Source organism: Carcharhinus amblyrhynchos, chromosome 12 (genome assembly GCF_965287045.1).
Source record: "Carcharhinus amblyrhynchos chromosome 12, sCarAmb.v2.hapA, whole genome shotgun sequence".
Classification (NCBI taxonomy): Eukaryota; Metazoa; Chordata; class Chondrichthyes; order Carcharhiniformes; family Carcharhinidae; genus Carcharhinus; species Carcharhinus amblyrhynchos.
In genome coordinates, this window is record NC_137335.1 from 7,305,722 (window position 1) to 7,319,891 (window position 14,170).

At 40.3% G+C, this 14,170-nt stretch overlaps 1 protein-coding gene across 3 annotated transcripts in view; it reads left to right on the top strand.

The window, feature by feature from the left end:
- The window catches only part of pak5 (p21 protein (Cdc42/Rac)-activated kinase 5), a 209,070-nt gene that overhangs the window by 8,474 nt on the left and 186,426 nt on the right, over positions 1-14,170 (top strand). For 2 of the 3 annotated variants that reach the window (XM_080200027.1, XM_080200025.1), the window contains exon 2: positions 589-690. The gene's annotated coding sequence lies outside the window, so the exon portion shown is untranslated. Of the gene's footprint in view, positions 1-588; positions 691-10,256; positions 10,410-14,170 lie in introns of all 3 variants that reach the window. The other variant, XM_080200026.1, reaches the window with a different exon arrangement.

The following is a 14,170-nucleotide window of genomic DNA, read 5'->3' on the forward strand; positions in this document are numbered from 1 at the left end:
GTCAGTCACTCACTCACTCTCTCCTGCCCCCAGCCCATCCTTCCAGGGTGCTGATCCGCACCCATGCTGGCATTGGGGCATCAGAGATCCGCCCTGCAATGCAGGCATACCCCCATGACCCTACCATGTCCCTGACCACCTGGGAGATACGCTGGCTGGAGAACAGCAGTGACTTATCTGACTCCCCTGGAACAATGGTATTAAGTCTCTTGGAAATATTAGAAAAATGTTTTCACTTGTAAGGAATTCCTAAACTAGAGATCAAAAATAATACATAGTTGTTAAAAAATCCAGTAGGTAATTCAGGAGCAAACTCTTTGCCCAAATAGTGATAAAGACGTAGAACTCATTACCACAAGGAGTAACTGAGGCAAGTAATTTAGATGCATTTGAGGAGAAGTTAGCAAAAACTCAAAGAAGAAAGGAATAGACAGTTACGCTGATATTGGCAGATGAAGAAAGGTAGAAGGAGGCGCACACAGTATAAATGTTGTCATTGACCAATATATAACTCAGCCATGTACGCAGAAACACTATTTCTTTTGAAATCTTTTACTGTGATTAAAACTGTTTTCTTTAAACTTGCAGCACGAAAGTGGAAAGGTTGGTTTGAACCAGAGATCCCAAACTTGTGGGTTGTGACAAGGCTGTCGGGGCACAAGCAGGATGCCAGTTGTAAATCGCTAACAGGTAATGATTGCAATATGTACTGTTATCTCATATCTCTTTGTTTCATTGATAGTGCTACAGTACTATCAGTTTGTTTCCCCATTCTGATTCTTCAACACTCAGTCATTCCCTGCTCATGTTTACAAATATTTTCAATACTATTCAGTTAAAATGTGTCTTTGGGTTAACAAAAAAGTTGTTCACCTTTGGGTGTGTGTAATGACTTCAGTCAGGCCATTGAGGTTGGCCTATTGGAGTATGAACTCCCTGATTAAGGATCCAATTGGGGAGTCTTTGCTTTGTATTTAACGGGAGTAACAGTTTCTCTGATACCCCCGTGGTAGACTGCTGACTGCTAGCACTCTGTACTGTTAGAGTTTGTAAATAAAGGGATTTTGGTGAAGGGACCTCTGCCTCTGAAGACTTATTACAGCGTGTACCTTTGTACAGCATGAATTTATTTTGGAAGTGCTCATGAGTTCTGTGGTTGTCGCTGAGAAATGAATAGGTGCCTCCCCACCCTCAAAAATCTGCTAAAAAGTTATTTGCTCGGAGTTCTGCAACTTATGAAGCATCTGTTTTTTTTCGCCCTTGTATTAAATTCCTGTATCACTCTTTGTGTTACAACCCATCTCTTTGACCAAACTTTGGATCAATTGTCCTAACATCATCTTATGTGACTTGGTGTCAGCTTTGATTTGTAATGCTCCTATAAAGTGTCGTAGGATGTTTTACCACATTAAATTTGCTATGTTGATACAAAATTGTTGATGCTTACAAAGCATAGATGAATACCTCTGTAAACATATACAGTGCATATTTCTAGGAGAATTCATTTTGTCTGCTTGGATTTGAGCTGAGAGAAAGATTAAACAGAGTGGGTGAATTAGCTAGACAGCACTTGAAGTTGGAAAGAACAGCACCTAGTGAAACAAGAAGCAGGTAAATCTAATGTTTGCTTGTGGGGCTAAAATATTGGTGCTATTATCAGTGGTAGGAGATACCTTCAAACAAGGTTTGGTAGTCCCTATCAGATTGAGAAGAACTTAAGTCAGGTGAATTAACTGATAAAGTTGCCAGATAGGAAAAAAATGTATAGGGTATGTCATATGAACATGCTAAAACAATACTATGGCAAGCTAAAGGAACCAGAGAAACAGATGTTAGTTACTGCCACTCAGAGTGAGGAATCAGATTCAAAGGATGTAGATTTTGATGTGCCTCAGAATAAATTGAGTAATGAAGAAGTCCTTAAGGAATGGAATAAGGCAGTGAGCTATCTGTCTCAGGAACAGAGAACTGAATTAAAAGACTTGTTACAGTGCTATGAGGACCTGTGTAGAAATGGAATGGGGAGGACTAATGATGTAGAACATGCTGTTCCGATAAAACAACACCTTTATCGGCTTAATCCTCTCAAAGCATTGCAGGTTCAGAAGGAAGTGGAAGTGATGCTACAAGAAGACGTCATAGAGCTGGGTCAAAACGAGTGGAGTTTGCTGATCATCTTGGTCCCCAAACCTGATAGTAATCAATGATTCTGCATAGATTATCCGGAGTCAACAGTGTGACCAAATCTATATAAATGCACTTGGCCTTTCCTCTCATTTTGCTGAGTACTTGGCATCATCTTAAATTGAGAAATTAATTAATAATTGCAGCCGCACTAGTGGGTCCTTTGTATTTACAAACCAAAAGTTAAACTTACTGTTTTACCTTTGCCAAAGGAGCCTCGTGGATCACTTCTCCTTCCTCTTCGTACCATCCTCGCACTGGTCAAGGAATTGGAATCTGAACCAGAGGATTCCAACTTTGTCTTCAGAGGCTTGTTCATTACTCATGGAGCTTGCATCCATGACCTAAAGAGATGAGAGGCCTGCAAATTTCCTTCAGAGAAATTGTTTACACTGTCCTAGTGGTGAGGAAATCCCTCGGATCTGCTGCCTCACACCTCTGAAACCTGCTCTGCCGTTCAATGAAATCATGGCTGATCTGTTTGCATTTCAAGTTCTACATTCCCATCTATCCCCAATAACCTTTGATTCCTTTGCCTAACAAAATTTATCTACCTCGCCTTAAAAATATTAAGTGATCTCATCTCCATCACCTTCTGAGGCAGAGTTCCAAAGTGTCTCAAACCTCTGAGAGGAAATAATTCCCCTTTCCTCTGTCCTAAATGGGCAACCCCTAATTTTAAAACGGTGCCTGCTAGCTCTGGACTCACCCACAAGTGCAAACATCCTTTTCAAGTTTACATGTCAAAACCATACACGATCTTATATACTGCAATCAAGTCACCCCTCACTCTTCCAAACTCCAGTGGAAACAAGCCAAGCCAGTCCAACCTTTCCTCATAAGACAACCCACTTATTCCAGGCACCAATCTAGTGAACCTCTCCTGAATTGTTTCCAATACATTTACATCTTTCCTTAAATAAGGGGTCCAAAACAGCACACGGAATTCGAGGTGTGGTCTCACCTATACCCCACATAACTGAAGCCTAACATCTTTACTTTTATGTTCAGTTCCTGTTGTAATAAAGGATAACGTTCTGTTAGCCACTTGAATTACTTGCTGTTCCCGCATACTAACTTTGTGTGACACTTGCAGTAAAACACCTAGAACCCTCCGAACCTGAGAATTCTGCAACTGTAATTCGTTTAAAAATTTCCTGCCAAAGTGAACAGCTACATAAGGAAATGGGTGTAGAATCGAGGAATTCCCTGACTAGGAGTTATAACAATAATGGTTGAACTTCATACCCATGCTAATATGTTACCCCCTACACTATGATCTCCCATTTTGACTGGTAACCTTTGATTTGGCACCAGGTCAAATGCTTTCTGGAAATCAAGTACAGCACATTCATAGGTTCTCCTTTATCCAAGTTGCTTGTTACTTCCTCAGAGCTCCAATAAATTAGTCAAAAAGATTTCCCTTTCAAGAAATCTTATTTAAGATTCAATATAATTGAATGAATAATGAATGATTTATTCATTTTTATTTATAAATATAAATGTAAGTACTTATTTATGCATCTATCTGCCTATTATAAGTTTAAGAAGTTTCCAGAACTCACTGGGCACTTTTATTGTGGATTTATACCAGACTGGAATTATATTGTATTCAATAGTGATTGAACTTGTGTTGAACTCATTACTGGACATGGCCACACACCTCTTAGCGTTAATGTGCACCAGTTTCCAGTTTGAAACCTGTTATAGTTCAGGTCAGAAACTACAAAGTGTTGTATGGAGCCTGCCTGGATCATAAGTTTTGCATCTTGAATTTGATTAGGATAAACATGAGATGTTTCATTTGAGACGAATCACAGGTATGATTTAACGGACCCACTGAGGAGCTTTTATCAAACAAAGTTTATTTGAGAATATAGTTAACATGTATAGTAAGAAAATTAGCAAGAACTTTTATCCATTACAAACAAGAAACAAACAATCGTAACCCTTAATAAAGATACTACAAACTTCCAATCAAATCAATTCCATAAACAAAAGATCCTTTTTCAGACAAATGTTCACGTGACACTGGAAGTTGAGTCCTATGGTTGAAGTCTGCAGCTCTCTGGATCCACTCAGAACAGTTTGAAGACAAGACAGCTTCCTAGAACACCAGAGACAGACTGTGGTCCACCCCCCAACAACAGCAGGTTTTCTACTCCAGGAAGCTTTCAGCTAAACAACAGAATTCCAAAACTAGGGAGAGAGAAGGAGACACTGCTTTCAATCTGACGTCTACTCCCTTTTAAACTAAAACCCTGCTGCCAGCCAAAAACAGCAAATGATAACTTGAATTCCCTAGGAAGGAAAAAAAACTGAGCAGAACCTATGACCTTTCTCCGAACAATGCAGGGCCATAAAATCAATCCCAGAGTAAACATAATCAACCCCCGTTTAAGATATTGAAGTAGCAATAAAAAGACATCTACATTCAGCCCGGCAACAATGAAAAAAACACACGCAAAAACATATGATTTAAAAAAAAAAGGTACACTAACTTCACAAACCTGACTCCTGAGTTGTAAAGAAATAAATAACTGCATTTCTTTAATGCCTTTCACAAAAAAAGGACTTAAGCTTTGAAGTATAGTCACTGCTATAACATAAGGAAAAGTAACAGTAGGGTCCCACAAACAGAAATCAGATTTCTGACCACATAAGCTATTCTAAGGTGTTGGTTGAGGAATAAATAATATTTGAATATGCTGAGAGCTTCCAAACTCTTTTATCGGGAACTTCTAATTCCACCGAAGAGGGCACATGATATTGGTTTCAATGCCTCATCTGAAAATTGGCACTTCTAACATTGCAGCACTTAAAACAGTGTTTCACTAACATGTTAGTTTAGAAATGGCTTGAAACCCCTTTTGACTCCAGCAAGGCTGACACCTGTATTCTTTTATCTGTGGTTTTGCATTTGCAACTTCTTTGTTTTAACAAGGAAATAACAATATAATTGAATGTTATCCCTATTTTTTGATCGCTTTATGAAGAAGTAATAAACTTGGAAGAATTTATTATCTTCTCCCCTTAACTGTTTTGCTTTTAACTTTAAGCTGACTCCCCTTGTGTTAGTAAAGTACTGGAACAGAAAGGAATACTGGTATTGGGTTCAGTTGCTGGTCCGTGATGCTTTGCAGAATGAAATTGGGTCCAGTAAGTACTTTGTAGGGAAGTGGGGAAATACGAGAATCACAAAGAGCAATGAAGTGAAGCATGTTGAAACGGAGTTGGAAATAAAGGGATATCTAGCGGAAACAGATTGTACCAAGTATAATTATACCAAAATAAGACACAGCGAGCAATTTTCAAACGGATGGAGGCACCACTTGATTACGCTGTACTTTGGTTTGGCTTCAATCCATCTTTTAGTCCCCAAGCATCAATTAATTGTCTTGGATACAATAGAGAGCCATCCTGTATTGACATTAGTGCACCATCATTCTTTGCAATCAGTGCAGGCTATTAAATTACAATTTAAATGTTGGAGTTTAAATAAATTGTTTGAATTCAAAGCACAGCATTTTAAAACAAAGAATACCTCTTTCTGCTATGACAAGCTGACATGAGGTTTGGTAGATTCAAATAATTCTGTTAATAAGCTTTACGCTTTTCCGTGGGTAGCAGCTGGATGAACCCAGAAGGTAAATCTCCTTAACTACTCTTTGGCCAATAAAAATTAAAGCTGCTAAAAAGACAGCTGTCACTGAGAACAAAATGAAGGCAAGCTCCTCCCTAATTATCATTGAAAATACATTGCAGGGGCACTGTCTCACGCTGTCTTCTCATCATTCTTGTTTTGTATTACCTGTCTAACTGAACATACTACACTACTTGTGGATATTTTCCTTTGTCACAAATTCAAACATGATTGGGACAGTAAGTTTCTTTTTCTGAGGAGAATTTGTACAATAGAACCATGAGACCATAAGACACAGGAGCAGAATTCGGCCAGTCAGCCCATCGTGTCTGCTCCGCCATTCAAACATGGCTGATACTTTTCTCATCCCCATTCTCTTGCCTTTTCCCCGTAACCCATGATCCCCTTATTAATCTATCTCTGTCTTAAAGACACTCAATGATTTGGCCTCCACAGCCTTCTGTGCAAAGAGTTCCACAGATTTCACCACTCTCTGGCTGAAGAAATTCCTCCTCATCTCTGTTTTAAAGGATTGTCCCTTTAGCCTGAGGTTGTACTCTCTCATTCTAGTTTTTTTCCTACTAATGGAAACATCCTCTCCACATCCACTCTATTCAGGCCTCCGAGTATGCTGTAAGTTTCAATAATATGCCCCCTCATCCTTTTAAACTCCAAGGAGTACAGACTAGGAGTCCTCAACTGTTCCTCAAACGACAAGCTCTTCATTCCAGGGAATTATTATTATTCTTGTGAATAATAACATTATTATTAAATATGAAATCTGAGTTTAATACTTAGTCCATCACTCTGAGAATGGGTTAACAGAAAACTGAATTGATAAAATTATTCTTTACATTTTTGTCCAGTACTGAGAAAGTTGGATGTTTTAGATCCAGAATTATCACTGGCAAGGAAGCCTCCTGAGATTAAAATTCTCACTTTTTTATATCAATCCTTTAAGTGTGACTTTGTAAATGATTAAACTGACAGAAAATGATTACACTGACAATCAACTTCTGGTAATGCATTGCAGCATTTCTTCTAACTATGCAACTGAATGTGGCTATCATGTTCTGTAAAGAGTATAATGATTGAATTATTTAAACTGGTTTAATGAATTTAACAAACATGTTTTGATGTTGTTTTGATGAATAGGTTCAATACAGAGCTCGGATCTTTCAGAAGTGAAATTCTCAGTTTCTGAATAACTTTACAATTACACAACATTAACAAAAAATGTATAGTGTCAGGCATAGAGGATAACAAAGAAGTGGTGGTAGCATTTGCTTATGACAAGGATAGTACTCAACATGAAGTTATACAGCAAAATCTGTACAAACTGACAGTACCGAAAATGGATTATTATTGAGAGACCCAATAACCTTCATGGTAAAGTATTCAAGAAGCACTCCGAACTATGGACTGATAAATGTACACATGATTGACTGCCTAAGCCCTCTTCCTACTCGAAACACTGGACTCTGCTTGTTGCAAAGCTGTTGCATCTGATCCCAACTCTGTGAATGTTTCAATGACAATTCCCCTTGTAGCTTGCTTCCTTTCTCCCTCCAAATTCTTTTGGGGCTCTTCCCCTTTGTGAGATCAATGTGAGGCAGCTGTGTATTTGCTGATTTTTATGGAATGAGGTACTCTTTATTTGAGCGAAACTATTTTAGTTCTGGGATTGAATGTTTGCATGGCCCTGTCCAGGGGATAGAGTGGATTCTCTGCTGCAACGGATGTTGAGTAAGGAACTGTCCATTCAGCAAAAAAAATGTTTGCATAAGGAAACCCACTGCTGCCTCAAACTGACTTACATACAGTGATTTTGCCAACCCCTTGTTGGTGGGATACTTGAGGTCGCCTTAATTTTGGACAGTACAAAACTCATGTAGCCAGTGTCTTAGTTTAAAGATCTAACTTTATTTAGACCAGTGGCTGCTTGGAGACCATCAGAAGGATCTGAGAAAGAGCAGCTAGACCTCTCCAATGAATTCTGAATTGTACAATTCAAAACAGATCAATTATAGGTTTTCTTATCAATTACTCTCACCTGTCATTAGCTTAAAATCAGTCATTTTCAGTATACACAAATCAGCAATAATACCTGTCATATATCTTCGCCAACTGCATCTTACCCTCTGGTATAATGGCATTTTATTAGTCCGTAAAACTCGGAAGCTAATTCCTGGCTTGGTTAGCCCCACTTCCTGTGTTGCCTAGTAACTTCAGATGCTAGTCCAAAGTTCAAACGAATGTTCTCGTGGATTCCCTTAAATGTCGCTGCCAAACCAGATTAATACATGACTCCACTGGGCATGCATCCATCTTGTCTGGACAGCGAATAAACCCTATTCATGAAATATGATTAAGTGTCCAAAATGTCCCGTCTGCCTGAAATTTTACTGATTAATCTTTCATATTCTCAAGTTTTAAACATTTTCTTGAAATATGACTTCGCCCTGATGCCTTTTACCATGATGCTTTGCAGCAAATTGCCTTTAACGAAAGTGAACAATGTACCTTAATACATTCAAAATATCAGCATATGTGTTTTAAAATCACAATCACTTGTTTAAATCTCTTACTGCATCACGTGTAAACTGCTTTTTTGTTAGCTAATAAACTTGTTTTAAAAGTCATTTAACTTAATGCTAGTAATTTTATCAATGCCTTAATGTCTAATGGTTTAAAAAAATCTTACTATCGGGATTCCCCCTCACACCTCTCTAATCAGGGAAAGCATATGCGAACAGTGAAGGAAGAACCATCCTTCCTGCCACAGCATTTTATCTATAGATTTCTTCACTGGCTGCTGGTAGCTCGTCTCCCCAATCCTACATTCTTTCCCCAAACTCCTGATGGTGGGTCTGTTTCTTTGAGGAGCTTTGACTTTGCTGAGTGAAAGGCTGTTCCAGGTCTCGTTACCGCAAAGTGATGGACAAGCCTGAACGTCCTAGTTATTAATCAGCCTTCCTGCACACTGGCTGCTCAGTTTCGCTCATATGCACAGGGTAACTGTTGTGTTTTCCTTCTTAAGTGTCCTTAATGTATTCTAAGATGTGCTTTAAGAAGCTTCAGTATACTGGCACAAGCTGTCATCACATTTCCACCTTTTGTTTGATCCTGTGATTTATCTAACGCTGGTAAGTGGAACTGAGAAGTGCAGTTCATTACTGAAGTTGCACTCTGCTGCAAGTGAGAGCAAATAAAGCAGGAACTTGGGCTATAAAACTGTCAAGTGAGTGGAGCTGCATACTCGTGTATTTGGAAGAGATTTTTGCTTTGTTGTAGCTGTTTAGTGTTACTGGTCACTGTCATCTCAGCTGGCTCTTCAAGATACTTGGCAACTTTTTACATTACATCCAATGACCATTTGAAAATGAGAACAAACTGTTTTTCTATTAAAAAAATGGGATAGCTTATGTCAGCCCCGAAGATGTCCATATCCTACAAATTTCATTTTACTTGATTGGTTATGCTCAGTAACAGTTGGCAACTGCATAGAGATGACGAATTGTCTTTGAAATAGCATAACGAGTCATGAGTACTACGGTCGGGCTTGCTTTAGGCCTGAAATGGTGACTAGTTTAATGTACAAATCCTATAGCATTGTGCATCAGTGCACGACCTAACAGTGCAATCTGATAATTGCGACTGGAATCAGGTAAAATAACAGCTTGCTGGAAGCAAAATACAAGATTGTACAGTAACCTAATCAAATGGTTCAGTGGCCATATTGGAGTGAAGCTTAAGCCAATGATCGACATTGTCATCTGAATGCAATAAATTGCAGCCTTAGGTTAACATAGAACATAGAACATAGAACACTACAGCACAAACAGGCCCTTCGGCCCACAAGTTGCGCCGACCACATCACCTACCAACCTACAGACCTATCACTGTAGAACTGTGCGGATGAGTCTAAAAGTTAGATGACTTGCTCATTGCAGTTATTCCCAAAATGCCAATGAGTTATCAAATCATACAGCATAAAAGGAGGCCATTTAGTCCATTATGTCTGTGTTGGCAGTGTTGCAATGTCCAGAAGGTGGACATTAATGGTATTTTTGCAGCATTACTAGCAAATCATTTTCTGTACCTTATGATTTGAAGTGGTTGGTACCAACAATAGGCTAATTATGCAGAGAAGGAGGTTATTAGGTCCTTCGTACCTGTGCTGGGTCTTTGAAAGACCAATTGAACTAGCCCTACTTGCTTTCTCCTCAGTGTCTTTCAAATATTAATCCAGTTCACAATAGAAAGTTACTTATTGCCTGTCAAGCAATGCATTTTGGAAAACAAAAATTTCCCCTTGTTACCTGTGGTTACTGAACATCAGCTAGTGGGAACAGTATTCCCTACTTAGTCTCTTAAAATATTACATAATATTGAACCCTTCTGTTAAATTTCCCCTTAATTTCTCTAGCCTAACGAGAACAACACCAGTTTCTCAAGTTTCTCCACATAATTGAACTCCACAACTTGAATTGAATTCTCCTAAATCTCCTTCTGCAACCTCTCAAAGGCCTTGGCAAACTCCCTGAAGTGTGATGTCCAGAAGTGATGTATTCCAGCTGAGGTCAGTATTGGGGGAAGAATAAAACTGCTCTTCAATCAATGCAGTGGAATCTTTCACACGCGAGTGCAGACGATTCTTTGTTTAATGTCTGTTTGGAAAGGGGGCATCTTTTGGCAATGCAGCACTTGCTCAATACTGCACAGAAGTGTCAGTTATGTGCTCAAAGCTGTGGACTAAGACGTTAATGTTGCCAGCTGAGCCAAGGATGACTTTGTGCCATTGCTTTGTGATCTCCTCTCATATTTTACTGTGATTTTGGTAGCATCTTTATGATGAGCTTCAGTTAGTAACAGTTTTGAAAAATAATTACTGCTAATTACTTAATGATGCTTTTCCTTCCCAATTAGTAAAACTTCAAAAGCAAAATATAAAAAAACTTAGAATGATGATAAATCATCCAGCTAAGATATCTATATTTATCCAACTATGCTTCAACTTAATAGGCCCTAAGCTCTGGAATTCCCTCCTTACACCTCTCTGCCTTTCTTTTCTTTTCTCCTTTGAGGTACTCCTTAAAATTTACCTCTGTGACCAAGCTTTTGGTCGTCTGACCTAATAACTCTTTGTGCAACTTGGTCTCAAAATTTAGCTTTTAAACGTGCCTGCAAAATGCCCTTGAACCTTTCATATTACACTAAAAGCAGTAAGCGAATATGTTGCTGTTACAGATTATCTCTCAATACTCGTATGACATAAAATGTACCATGAGGCATGATGTGAATTCAATAAAAAAAGGAGAAAGTTCATTCTGGAGAATTGTTCCAATCTTGTTCAGCGGAGGCGTTTAGAGTAGCTAAGAGTAGTAGAACATATAGAACATAGAACATTACAGCGCAGAACAGGCCCTTCGGCCCACGATGTTGCGCCGACCAGTTACAAAAACAATGACCCACTAGCCTATACCAATCCGAGAAGAGGATTGGGAGAGGTTTAAATGTCAACAAAGATTGACAAAGAAGTTGATAAAGAAGGGTAGGATAAACTATGAAGCTGGGCTAGTGCTTAATATAAAAGAGGATAGCAAGAGTTTTTATAAATATATTAAAAGGAAGAGGCTGGCTAGGGTGAATGTTGGTCCCTTAGAGGATGAGAAGGGGGACCTAGTGGTAGGGGATAGGGATATGGCGAAGGTCTTGAATAACTTTTTTGTTTCTGTCTTCACGGAGGAGGACGTGAATAATTTGCCGGGTGTTAGAGATGGAAAGGTGGTAGGACTGGAGGGTCTTAATGACATTACTGTTACTAGAGAGGCGGTGCTCGACAGACTGGAGGGGCTGATTGTGGACAAGTCCCCAGGACCGGATGGAGTGCATCCGAGGGTTCTGAAAAAAATGGCGGAGGTGATAGTGGATGCCTTGGTGGTTATTTTCCAGACGTCGCTGGATCCCGGGGAAGTGCCGGAAGATTGGAAAACGGCTAATGTTACGCCGCTGTTTAAGAAGGGTGCCAGGCAAAAGGCAGGGAATTATAGGCCTGTTAGTTTAACGTCTGTTGTAGGTAAAATGTTAGAATCTGTCATCAAGGAGGAAATAGCGAGACATCTTGAGGGGAATTGCTTGATAGAGCAGACGGTTTCGTTAAAGGGAAGTCGTGTCTGACAAATTTACTGGAGTTCTATGAGGATGTGTCTAGGGTGGTGGATAGAGGAGAGCCGGTGGATGTGGTCTTTCTTGATTTTCAGAAGGCGTTTGACAAGGTACCTCACAAGAGGTTATTGCAGAAGGTCAGGGGACATGGAGTTGGGGGTAGGGTGTTAGCGTGGATAGAGGATTGGTTGTCAAATAGGAGGCAGGGAGTGGGGGTCAATGGGTGTTATTTGGATTGGCGGTTGGTGACTAGTGGAGTGCCCCAGGGGTCGGTGCTGGGGCCTCAGCTATTTACCATTTATATAGATGATCTGGAGGAGGGAACTGAGTGTATGGTGTTGAAATTTGCTGATGACACCAAAATTGGTGGAACGGCAAATTGTGCGGAGGGTGTGGAGAGTCTACAGAAGGATCTAGATAGGCTGGACGAATGGGCCAGGAACTGGCAAATGGAATTTAATGTTGGCAAGTGCGAGGTGGTCCACTTTGGTAGGAATAATGGTAGGAAGGATTATTACTTACGTGGCGAAAAACTGCAGCAGGCGACTGTGCAGAGGGACCTCGGGGTCCTTGTGCATGAGTCGCAAAAACCCAGCTTACAGGTGCAGCAGGTCAGGAAGGCTAATGGGATGCTGGCCTTCACAGCGAGGGGGATTGAATATAAAAGACCTCCCTACTTTTATATTCAATCCCCCTCACTATGAAGGCCAGCATCCCATTAGCCTTCCTGACCTGCTGCACCTGTAAGCTGGGTTTTTGCGACTCATGCACAAGGACCCCGAGGTCCCTCTGCACCGTCGCCTGCTGCAGTTTTTCGCCACGTAAGTAATAATCCTTCCTACCAAAGTGGACCACCTCGCACTTGCCAACATTAAATTCCATTTGCCAGTTCCTGGCCCATTCGCCCAGCCTATCTAGACCGCAGCTGGAGTACTGTGTGCAGTTTTGGGCGCCGTACTTATGCAAGGATATTTTGGCCTTGGAGGGAGTGCAGAGGAGGTTTACTAGGCTGATGCCGGAGTTGAGGGGGTTGAGCTGTGAGGAGAGGCTGAATAAACTAGGCTTGTACTCGTTAGAGTTTAGAAGAATGAGGGGAGATCTCATTTGAGACGTATAAGATGATGAATGGGATGGATAGGATAGAGGTGGAGAGACTCTTCCCGCTCAGAAAGGATAGTAGGACTAGGGGGCACAGCCTCAAGATAAAGGGGGGGCGGTTTAGAACGGAGTTGAGGAGGAACTTTTTCACTCAAGGAGTGGTGAATCTCTGGAATTCTCTGCCCGTTGAAGTGGTGGAGGCTGCCTCGCTAAACATTTTTAAGACGTGGGTTGATGGGTTTTTGATAAGCGAGGGGATTAAGGGTTATGGGGAGAGGGCGGGAATGTGGAACTGAGCCATGACAGATCAGCCATGATCTTATTGAATGGCGGGTCAGGCTCGAAGGGCTAGATGGCCTACTCCTGCTCCTATTTCTTATGTTCCTGTTTAGTGGTGGTGAAGACAATGGTCTTATTGCTTGGCATAATGGAGGATGTATTAAGCAATTGAGAAGATGGATGTTGGATTTCTCAAACTGACTGCACAAAAGAAACTATTGCAGAACTATTCTGCCATGCTGTCTATTTTTAATTGATTTTGAAATGTGTAGATTTCAGTCAGTAATTTGAAGTTAGATGTTATTCATATGCTTAGATGCAATGCAAAGTTTGCTGTCCAGTAGAACTTCACTTAATTATAGTCCATAGCCCACATAATCCATAGGGGCGACATGATAGCATAGTGATTAGCGCTGCTGCCTCACAGCTCCAGGTACCTGGGTTCAATATCTGGCTTGGGTCACTGTTTATGTGAAGTCTGCACATTATCCCCATGCCTGCATGGGTTTCCTCCCGGTGCTTCCATTTCCTCCCACAGTCCAAAGGTGTGCGGATTGGCCGTGCTAAATTGTCAGTGCAGACTTGATGGGCCAAATGGCCACCTTCTGCACTGCAGGGTTCTTTGAAAATTTACATGCAGCCAAGGTAAATCGGAACATTTTTACTCCATAAAAACAAACTTTAATATGATGCTACAGTAAAACATATTTCAATATCCATTGGCTAACATCTCTTTTGTGATTATCTTGCTGATTAACTGGTCAAATGTTAATTACACATTTTTTAAGGATTGTGTTA